Genomic DNA, 11,225 nt, shown 5'->3' on the forward strand with positions numbered 1-11,225 from the left:
GAAAAACGATAACATAACATCCAAGTTTTATAATACCATACATACACCAAAATAAATAACAAAATTCTTATAAATTTATGTCATACTACAATCTCTAATATAAGATAAAACTAATACGACGTGTCATCATCGCTGCCACTGTTGTTTCATGCTATAGGTTCCACGGTTGACTCCGGATTGTTGGACATTGATCGAAGATTCTCCAACTACATAGTAAATAACAACATATAAAATTTTAAGTTAACCTATTAACTTAAACCAAACTAAACATCCTTCCTAATAAATAAAGAACTTTTTGTCACATGTCTTCTTCTCCTTCATTTTGACACATGACATTTTCTACAATTTTTTAATTTTTTATTTTCCATTTGTCATTTTATTGTATTTTTATCATTTTATTAAATTAAAATTCGACATTTAATATGTAAGGTAATATATATGTAAGGTATTTATTATAAATAGTTTTATATATGTAATGTATTCAATATATTAAAGTCTCATTAATTTTAATAATTCAAAAATTTTATTATTTTTTTCTTATAAATTCAAACTTTTCAAATTGTTAAAATTTCATATTTAATTTTTTTTAAATAAACTCATGTAATACATGGGTCTCGCACCTAGTTACCAAATTATAAGAAAACTAACAATTACCAATTTATTTATATATATCAACAAACTATCAAATTAACAAACCAACTAACTAACATTAACCTTCTAAGTTAAACCAACAATCAAACTAACAAACCAACAAACTAATAATTACACATTTATCTACAAATACAGATTGTATAGGAACTATTATAGTAATTTACTTTAAATAACATTTCAATAATAGCGTCCTACTTGTTTTTTGTTTCTTTTTTCCATTATGACATTGTAGTTTACACATTGTATACAAATAGACTCCAAATTGCATACAAATACACACATACATACATTATACACATATATACATACTTTTTATATACATAGAACAACCGTCAACACACTCCAAATTGAACATAAATACACACATACATACATCATACACATGTATACATACTTTTTATGCACATTAAACAATCATGAACACAATCTAAATTGCATAAAAATACATCCATACATACATACATACATACATACATACACGTATTTTTTATACACACACATATATAGGAAATACACACACATATAACATGTTACACACACATATATATACAAAATACACACACAAATGCACACATACAAAACAAATTACAAAAAAATGCACCTGTGGTTCCCAAAAACTTTTCCCTCTTTCAAATAGTGGTGGTAGTCTCCGGTGCTGCAACAGTGATGGTGGTAGTTGATGGCAATGACAGCAACAGCCGACGGTGGTGTTGGTGACCGGAGAGGAAAATAGCTTTTTGAAAACAAAAATGCAATTAATCACAAATTCATATGGAAATCACATTAAAATAGAAAGAAGGGAAGAGATGAAGAAGGAAACACGAATCCGAGAGAAGGAAATCGACAACAGCAACAATGTCGGTGGTCGGAGAGGGGAAGTTTTCGGTGGCCGGCAGTATCTCTTCAACTCTATGTTGCTAAATGAGGGTGAATCGTTGGAGGAATGGAGAATCATCAGAGCTAATGATCGAGAAAATGGAACGAAATGTGAGCAGATCGACGCAGAAAACGGAAGCAAGTGGGTGAAATATGTGTCGACCTTTAGCGTCGACACCCAATAGTGGCTACAAAATAATCAATATCGGCGACATCCAATCTCTAGCGGCGACATACGTAGAGGGAAAAGAAGGCGTGTTTTTTTTTGTCCTTTAGCGGTGACAATTTTAGGTCTTTAGCGACGACATATTGTCGCAGGTATTGGTTTTGTGCGTTCCACGAGTTTCTCAGCCATTTGATTACAAAAATGATCGAACGGTTGGCGTTCACCAGAACGTGAGAATGCGGAATCGGATAGGTACGCATTACCGGCGACACCAATAGCGACAACTTTTCGATTTGACGCTGCTAAAGGTGTTATTGCCACTATTAGTTTCGCCAGTAATGGTTGTATTTTTTGTAGTGATTGTTCACAATTCCTATATAAAACTGTTGCTAAGGTGTGAAATATGATTTGCAATGGTTACATGTTTTGAATAAATTGTGACTAAAATAGTCCTAAAAATTAGTTTGACTTTTGGTGACAAAAATTATGAGAGGCCTAACGACCATGTTTTCAGAAAACCTTCACTAAAAATTAGTTTTAAATAGCGGCAATTCTTTTTTCAGAAACTTGAATTTTAATCCACAAAACTCAAAAAATAAAAATTTTATATTAAAACACCTTGACTTAACTTTCAAAACATTTTTTTGCTGTTTCTAGTTTTTTATTCATGAACTAAAATTCTAAAGTTGATTCTAATTTGATTTTTTTCATGTTTTGAAAACACAAGTTCAATTTCCCTACATCCATTCTTTAAAAAATTGAAATTTTCAAATTCGATTAGAAGCTTAAGGAGAAGTGAACCTAACCTTGAGGTAGGGCAACAAAATCATCATCATCCTTTGTTAATGGATTTTCTGATGTATTTTTAAAATTTGATTGACATAGGTCTTTGTACTCCTGAACATCCACAAGATCCTTATTAGTTGTTCAGCATATTAATTTTCCAATATACCTTACCGGTTGTTTCAATAAGGAAAACACTTAAATATTCTTCCATTATTTACCATGGTGTCATTGTTCATCCTAATCATCTATTCTTTTAATCTTAATTGAAAAATAATTTTCGTAACACTATCATATGAAAATGATGCGTACACAACACATATATAAACTTAATTGTGACAATGAAAACATTATCATATGGAATGTGATCGGTACACAACACATATATAAACGAGACGAGTAGAATACAACCACATGACTTCATTACATAATAATTATCAAGGTTTTATTAATTACTATATAAATAATAGGTGTATTCAAAAACCATACTCAAGATTATTCACTTTCAACAGTGGCTGTCATAACTGGGGTATTTTGCTTGCCCCCACCATAATTGATTGCTTTATGGAGAATGATTGATTGAATGGGATTTGTATGCAATTTGAAGTTGATATATCACAAACCGACATTATACATATCAGTGGGTAAACGAGGGCCAAAAAGAACATCAAGTGGTGTTGCTTTGCCATTAGTCGCCCCCATGCTTTCAGTCATATCAACAGGTTTGTCTGATGGTTTTTTGAGCACAAACTGTTGTATCAAACGAGCTAGCGTTAAACCCAAAAATGTTGAACACGACTCTTTTATATGGGAAACAACAAGACTTTTATTAAGACACTTAAGGAGAACTTACACTTTGTGAGACTACTACACACTTTGCTTTCTTTGAGGCTTTCTTGGATACTTGGATGTTGGGATGGTTTGGAGCAAATGAGCTCCACACCTATTTATAGGTGTTTCCACCTCCTTATAGGAAGTTTCAAGATCTACATACATTCATGGCTATTCGAGAACTATCTACCATATTCTATATCTATTACAAGCTTTTATATGTTTCTAGAATATTCTACCATGTTTTGGAGAGGTCTAGGATGCTCCAATGTCTTCTAGAATGATCCATAACCTTCCAGGGTCTTCCATATCATTCTAGAGTATTCTAGACTCTTCTGGTATATTCCAAAGTCTTCCATAGTCTTCCATAATGTTCTAGAATCTTCTAGAGCATTCTAGAACAAGCTAAAGTCTTCTAAATAATGTTTGTTCTATTGGGCTAGTGATGATCTTTAACACTCCCCCTCAGCACTAGCCCTCATTCTTCGTACCATGTTAAGTTGGCAGCGAAAACCTTCACATTTTCCAGTACTCAGCCCTTTGGTGAACAAGTCTGCTATTTGGTCATCGGTCTTGATCTGCTGCATCACAATTTCTTCTATCAAGACTTTCTCTCTGATAAAGTGATAATGCACTTCCACATGCTTTGTTCTAGCATGAAATACTGGATTTTCTGCCAGCCGAATTGCAGATTGGTTATCGCAGTGAAGTGGTACTGCATAGTCAACTTTTTGATGTAAGTCCTCCATTAGGAGTACCAACCATGTACTTTCTTGAGCTGCTACGGCCGCTGCTTTGTACTCCGCTTCTGTGGTTGACAACGATACTGTTGGTTGTCTTTTACTACACCATGATATTGGTCCCAATCCAAGCTTGAACACATACCCAGTGGTTGATCTTCGGGTACATGGTCTCCTGCATAGTCAGCATCACAATATCTAACAAACTTGCAGTCTTCACCTCTTTTAGACAAGAGACCATAGTTAATTGTATGTTTGACATATCTCAAGATCCGTCGGGCAGCATCCAAATGAGGTTTCTTCGGATTTTGCATGTATCGACTCATAACTCCAACTGCATAATCAATGTCAGGCTGAGATAAAGTTAGGTAGATAAGACTACCTACTAGTTGTTGATACATCGTTCCATCATCCAACTCTTTTCCTTCATGAGCACATATCTTGGCATTTGGCTCTATTGGTGTTGATACTGGTTTACACTCCAACATGCCAAACTTTTGAAGTATATCTCTTGTATACTTTTGTTGGCAGAGGAACAACCCTTCCTTTGTACGATCAACTTCTAACCCCAAGAAGTGTTTAAGCTCCCCCAGCTCTTTCATTTGGAATCGCACCGATAGATTTTCTCTTGTTTAGTGATGATCAAGTCATGCACATAAACCAACACAATTGCCAACTTCCCTTCTTTTTCTTTGACGAACAGACTTGAGTCAGCATGTGCAACCGAATAATCACTTCGGGTAAGAAATTCAGCAATCTTACCATACCAGGCTCTTGGTGCCTGCTTCAATCCGTAAAGAGCTTTTCTCAGCTTGCACACATGAGTGGGATTAACTGCATCCTCAAATCCCTTTGGTTGGTTCATGTAGATCTCCCGATCTAATTCTCCATGCAAGAAAGCATTCTTCACATCCATCTGCCATAATTTCCAGTCTTTACTAGGCGCAAGAGCTAGCAGCACCCGTACAGTAGTTATCTTCGCCACTGGACTAAATGTTTCATCATAGTCCAGTCCATATTGTTGTGAGAACCCTCGAGCCACCAAACGAGCCTTGTATCTTTCAATTGATCCATTTGTGGGTCGTTTTAATTTATAAACCCACTTGCAGGAAATGGGTTTTATATCTCTTGGTCTTGGTACCAGTTCCCACGTTTGATTCTGCTTTAAGGCTGTAACTTCTTCTTCCATTGCCTTCTGGCAATCTTTATTCTTAACTGCTTCTTCATATGTCTCCGACTCTTTAACACCGTCTTCTAAAATGGCCGCATTAGCATACTTGGGATTAGGCTTTTGGATTCTTTCCGTCCTTCGAATTTGTGGAGGCGGTGGCTCCCTTTCACCGGCATCACTTGTTTGAGTTACTTCTTGCTTAATGACATCAGTGTCACTCGGATCTTCAGGTGTGTCGACACTTGACCAAATGTGTGCAGTTTGTTCCCCCATCTTTTTTTTAGAATTTCTTCAATATTTTCCGAGTCTGGTAATACTTTCTTCTCTAAGGACCACCATGAAGATGCTTCATCGAACACTACATCTCTTGAAGTGTAGCGTCTTCCACTTGTTGGATCACAACATCTCCACCCTTGTCTATGATTGTCGTATCCAACAAATATACACCTGACTGCTTTCTTGTCAAACTTGCTACGTAAATGGCTAGGCACAAATACGTAGCAGACGCAGCCAAATACTTGGAAGTAGCTAACAGTAGGTTTCATGTTTCATAGTGTTTCAAATGGTGAGATGAAACCTAACCTTGGTTGGGGAAGTTTATTGACCACATGGGCAACAGTTCGCATTGCTTCAGCCCAAAATCTTCCTGGGACATTCTTTGCGTGTAGCATGCTTCGACAAATTTCTGCAAGATGTCGATTCTTTCTCTCAGCTACACCATTTTGTTAAGGTGTGTTGGCACATGAGAATTGATGACGTATACCACATTCTTTCAGATAACGATTGAATTCTTCCGAGGTGTATTCTCCTCCATTGTCTGAGCGTAGACATTGAATCTTCTTTCTCACTTCTCCTTCGACCGTTGTCTTGAATTCTAGAAACTTTGAGAATATTTCAGATTTTTCTTTCATGAAGAAAACCCACACATATCTCGAATAATCATCAATGAACGTCACCATGTACCGCATCCCACTAACTGATGTCTGCTTGACTGGACCGAACACATCTGAGTGAATTAACTCTAGTGGCTTCTTTGCTCTAAAATTTGACTCCTTGTATGGTAATTGATGAGCTTTACCATACTGAAATCCAACACAAACAACATCTGTTTTAACTTCAAGTTGAGGTAAGCCATTGAGTATGGATTTCTCCATTATTACATTCAACTTGTGATAACCAACATGTCCCAGCCGTGCATGCCATAGATCTGCTGTCTCATTCTTACGAGTCTTATCTACATAGGCAGACTCTGCGGAGAGTACATAGACGGACTCCACTCTTCGTCCTTCCATTGTTGGCTTTTCTGATATTTTAAGATCTTGATAGACCTTCACATCTTGTGGGCCAAACAAGACGTAGTTGCCTGACGATCTTAGTTGCGATACCGACAAGAAGTTCTTCTTCATACCTGGCACGTGATACACATTATGTAGTGACACCATGTCAGATTTATTACCAGGCATGATCGTCGTTTTTCCAATCTGAGCAATTAGAAGTCGTGCATTGTTGGCTGTAAGTACCATGCGACTCCCTTTTTACTCCTTCACGTCTTGTAGTTTGTTCTGATCGCCAGTCATGTGATTAGAGCATCTTGAATCAATGATCCAATTATTTTCATAGTTGATACGCTCTCCCATCATTGTCATGAGTGCCAACTCGTTTTCTTCTATGGCACATAATGCCTCAGCATCCCATTCGTCCTCTATTTCCTTTTTGGAAGTTACGACATTACTTTCCACAGACTTTTTCTTTGACCAACAATCCTTGGACATGTGGCCCCACTTTCCACAGTTGTTGCAGTTGCCTTCGAACCTCCTCCCCCGAGAACTCTTATTGTCGGTCTTTTGAGATCTCCATGGTTGTGAGGTTCCTGGTTGACTCTTCCCTTTGTCAGCATTTTTGTATCCTTCTTTAGAAGGTGGCTTGAAATTCCTCCGACTTTTACTTGTGTAGAGTGCTTCTTCTTCACTCTTCAGCATGATGCCTCCCATTTGCTTAGCCATAGCTTCTTGGCTGGCCAGCAAATTCTCAAACTCTACAAGTGATGGTTGAACGGGCCATGCTTGTATAGCAGTAATGAAGCTTCTATATTCTGGCCTCATTCCATGGATGATGATCCTTTTCATTCGAGCTTCTGCAATGACGGATTGCGGATCTAGTTCAGTAATCTCCCGACATATCGACTTGACCTTGTGGAAATATTGAGCAATCGTCATGTCACGTTGTGAGATTGATAATAGCTCGTTCCCCAAAAGTTGTAGTCTCGTATCATTCTTCTTTGAGAAAAGCATCACAAACGTGTCCCAAGCTTCTTTCAGGGTGTTCTCATCCCGAATATGTTCCAACATTTCTTCTTCAATTGTGGTCTTCAAGGTAAACATTGCTTTGCCTGCTTTGATTTTCCATTTGCGCAAAGCACCATTAACGTCTTCCTCTGGTGGTGTAGTTTCGCTTCCACCAACGACCTCCCATAGATCTTGTCCTTGTAAGTAGGACTTCATACATGTTTCCCACGTTTTGTAGTTGTTTTTGTTGAGTTTCTTGATTCCTCCGACGACTTGGAGATCACCCATCGTGTTGGCAGTACCTCGGTAATACCAAACAAGCTAGTTTCGACACTAAACTTTCAGAGTCACAAACTACTCACGATACAACGAGAATCACTCGTTCTCACTATCAAGAAACCTTGCTCTGATACCAGATTGTTGAACACGACTCTTTTATATGGGAAACAACAAGACTTTTATTAAGACACTTAAGGAGAACTTACACTTTGTGAGACTACTACACACTTTGCTTTCTTTGAGGCTTTCTTGGATACTTGGATGTTGGGATGGTTTGGAGCAAATGAGCTCCACACCTATTTATAGGTGTTTCCACCTCCTTATAGGAAGTTTCTAGATCTACATACATTCATGGCTATTCTAGAACTATCTACTATATTCTATATCTATTACAAGCTTTTATATGTTTCTAGAATATTCTACCATGTTTTGGAGAGGTCTAGGATGCTCCAATGTCTTCTAGAATGATCCATAACCTTCCAGGGTCTTCCATATCATTCTAGAGTATTCTAGACTCTTCCGGTATATTCCAAAGTCTTCCATAGTCTTCCATAATGTTCTAGAATCTTCTAGAGCATTCTAGAACAAGCTAAAGTCTTCTAAATAATATTTGTTCTATTGGGCTAGTGATGATCTTTAACAAAAACCTGAAGGGCAAATAAAACCCCAGGGCACATTCTTCTACCACTACCAAAAGGAAGCAATTCCTAATGGTTTCCCTTGACATCGATATCCTTGTGACTTGTCAAGAATCTCTCAGGGTTGAATTCCTCGGGATCTGACTAGATATTTGGGTCACGTTGCAACTTCCAAAGATTTACCAAAAGACGAGTTCCTTTTGGAATGTTATAGCCACCCACAATGCAGTCGTCCAGTGACTCGTGAGGAACAGCGAGAGGTCCAGCTGGGTATAATCGTAATGTTTCTTTGATGATGGCATTGAGGTAGACTAAGTTCTTTAGGTCAGACTCCTCCACCAATCTATCCCTTCCAACATGCTTATCAATTTCATCTTGCGCAATTTTTAATGTTTTTGGGTGGTTGAGCAACAATGATAAAGCCTAGGTTAATGTCACAAATGTCGTGTCAACGCCTGCTAATAGGATTTGCTGTGAACAGGAGTTTACACAAATTAAACACTCGTGGATTAGGTTATATAGTTAAAAGGCTGAAGAAATATTTAATGTAATCACGAAACAATGAGATAAAAAGTTTGAGTTTACTAGGCTTGTCGCTTTGATAATTGTATCATGGTCAAAACCCGGGAATTGATCTTCAGAAGCACCTTGAAGAATGGAAATTAGCACATGCATAAAGTCTTGGTTCGCTTCATGTTGATGTATATACTTACTCTCCTGTTTGTGCTCCTTTAACCATCGGTCAAAGATATTATGCAAATCCTTCGAAGTATTCTTCATCACTTTTTTGTATCCACCCACGTCCAAATAGTTGAGATAAGGTATAAAATCAGCAAGCACAAATGCGCCCATTAACTCAAAGAACTTCCTTACCACAGCCTGAAATTGAACCCCTTCTTCATGATTTGGCGAAAACCTTTTTCCTGTAATAATCCTAACCATAATATTTAAAAACAAGTTCCCAAACCATTGACTCATCTCCACCTTTACCATCTGTGACTGTGACTCTGAACTTTCAGTAAGTTTATTCATTACCCACCCATCATATAACTCTTTAACGGATGCTCTAACATCAGAAGCTCGAATATATCCAATCATTTCAACTCTTTGTTGAGAAAGAACCTCCAACACAACCATCTTGCGCATTTTTCGCCAATAGTCCCCATATTGAGCCAGGCCAAACACGACATCATTATACGCCATGCAGGTTTTTGATGCCTCTGTTTTCGGTCAACTTGCGAAGGCCTTGCCATTGGTAGTAAAGCAGTCCTTAGCAATCGTTGCATCACTCACCACCAAACCTTGATGAACACCAAGCTTGATGGTGAAGATAGGACCATGTTTTTCTGCCATGTCACCTAAAACCTTTTGAGGTAGCTCAGGTCCACGTAAAAGGTTTAAGTGTCCGATTAGGTTCTTCCCTGTGTTTTCCTTCCTTCTGTGGAGGATAGGGAGTAGCAAACAGTGTACAAGAATAGAGACAAAGATTGTTGCAACAATAGGTGATACTATGAGGTAGAACTCCATGGCTGAGTGAGCAAATTGAATGCATGGTTGTATTTGCCAATAGATAATAGCAGTAAATTCTTATGTTGATCCTTAAAAGATCAATCATGTCAACCTTTAACAATAAAGTGGATCCTATCGATTTATATCAAAGTCTACATTAGTTTGTTGGACATATTTACCCTTGAGGGGAAGACTTTGGATGCTTCTATGAAAATAAAAATAAAAAATAACGTTAACCAATATGATCAATATTTATTTAAAAAATGTCACCACTAAAAATAAATTTAATAGTTTTAATTATTTATAATCGAATATTAATTCTGTCATAACACACTAATGCCAACTGCCGGTGCTTCATATGGAATGATAGCATTTTATTAAAATAAATCAAATATTTCATTTAACAAATATGATTAGGCAAATATAATATTCTTAAATAAAAAATACGCAATCCATTTTAGATTTATGGTAGTAGATTGGCAAATTAACGAGATTTTGTGAACATGTTAAAAAAAATTTAGTACAAGACGACTAGGTCTTCAAGTGTCAGCTTTATTCAATCTAATTATGCCAAGAAAACAGATCCTAACTTAAGTTCAGAATCCAATGCTAATAACAAATTCAATACATGCTAATAACAGGCAAAATCTAATAGATTTCTTTATTTTATTCCTCGGTATTTTTGTATGTTCTTGAATTTTCAACTTTTGGAATTGAACTTTTTTAATCAATGAACTCTCATGATCAATTTGCGAGTAGAAAATATCAAGTTTCCTAGCAACAATATAAAATATATTGTCATATTTAGCAATATTGATTTTAATCAGGTCTTATTTTCTCTAATAAAAATAGACATAGAACAGGAGTCTGAATGGAATGCAGCACAGATCAGAGATTCAAAAATGATGTAACTGAATCTTTAAAGAAAGATAATCAGAGACCAAATGAATCTTTACTATTCATAATTCAGTTTCTATATATCATTAAATTTGGATTTTTCTTTAAGTTTAATGATTGGAATCTTACCCCAATCATGTGACTTGTTATCTATAAACTCTGTCCTAGAAATCAGCCCTGTTCCAAGAATCTACAAAAACAGAAACAACCAACAAAAACAACCCAATTAAATCTTTTTGGTGTTTGGTTTGTTGGATTCCATGGGATTTGGAATTCCATTCCATTGTTTGGTTGTAAAAGACTATGGAATTGAATTCAGTTGGAATTCACAAAATCCTATTTGATTCAAACATTTCATTCTAAGTCCCAAGGAATTCTCCTTGTTAAGAATAAATATTT

The 11,225-nt window shown here is 36.6% G+C and overlaps 1 pseudogene; it reads right to left on the reverse strand.

Annotated features, from left to right (window-relative positions):
* Positions 1-8,564: 8,564 nt before the first annotated feature.
* LOC145099228 (flavonoid-6-hydroxylase pseudogene) lies at positions 8,565-9,623 on the reverse strand (annotated as a pseudogene).
* Positions 9,624-11,225: the final 1,602 nt, after the last annotated feature.

Source organism: Lactuca serriola, chromosome 4 (genome assembly GCF_051521515.1).
Source record: "Lactuca serriola cultivar US96UC23 chromosome 4, Lser_US96UC23_V15, whole genome shotgun sequence".
Lineage (NCBI taxonomy): Eukaryota > Viridiplantae > Streptophyta > Magnoliopsida > Asterales > Asteraceae > Lactuca > Lactuca serriola.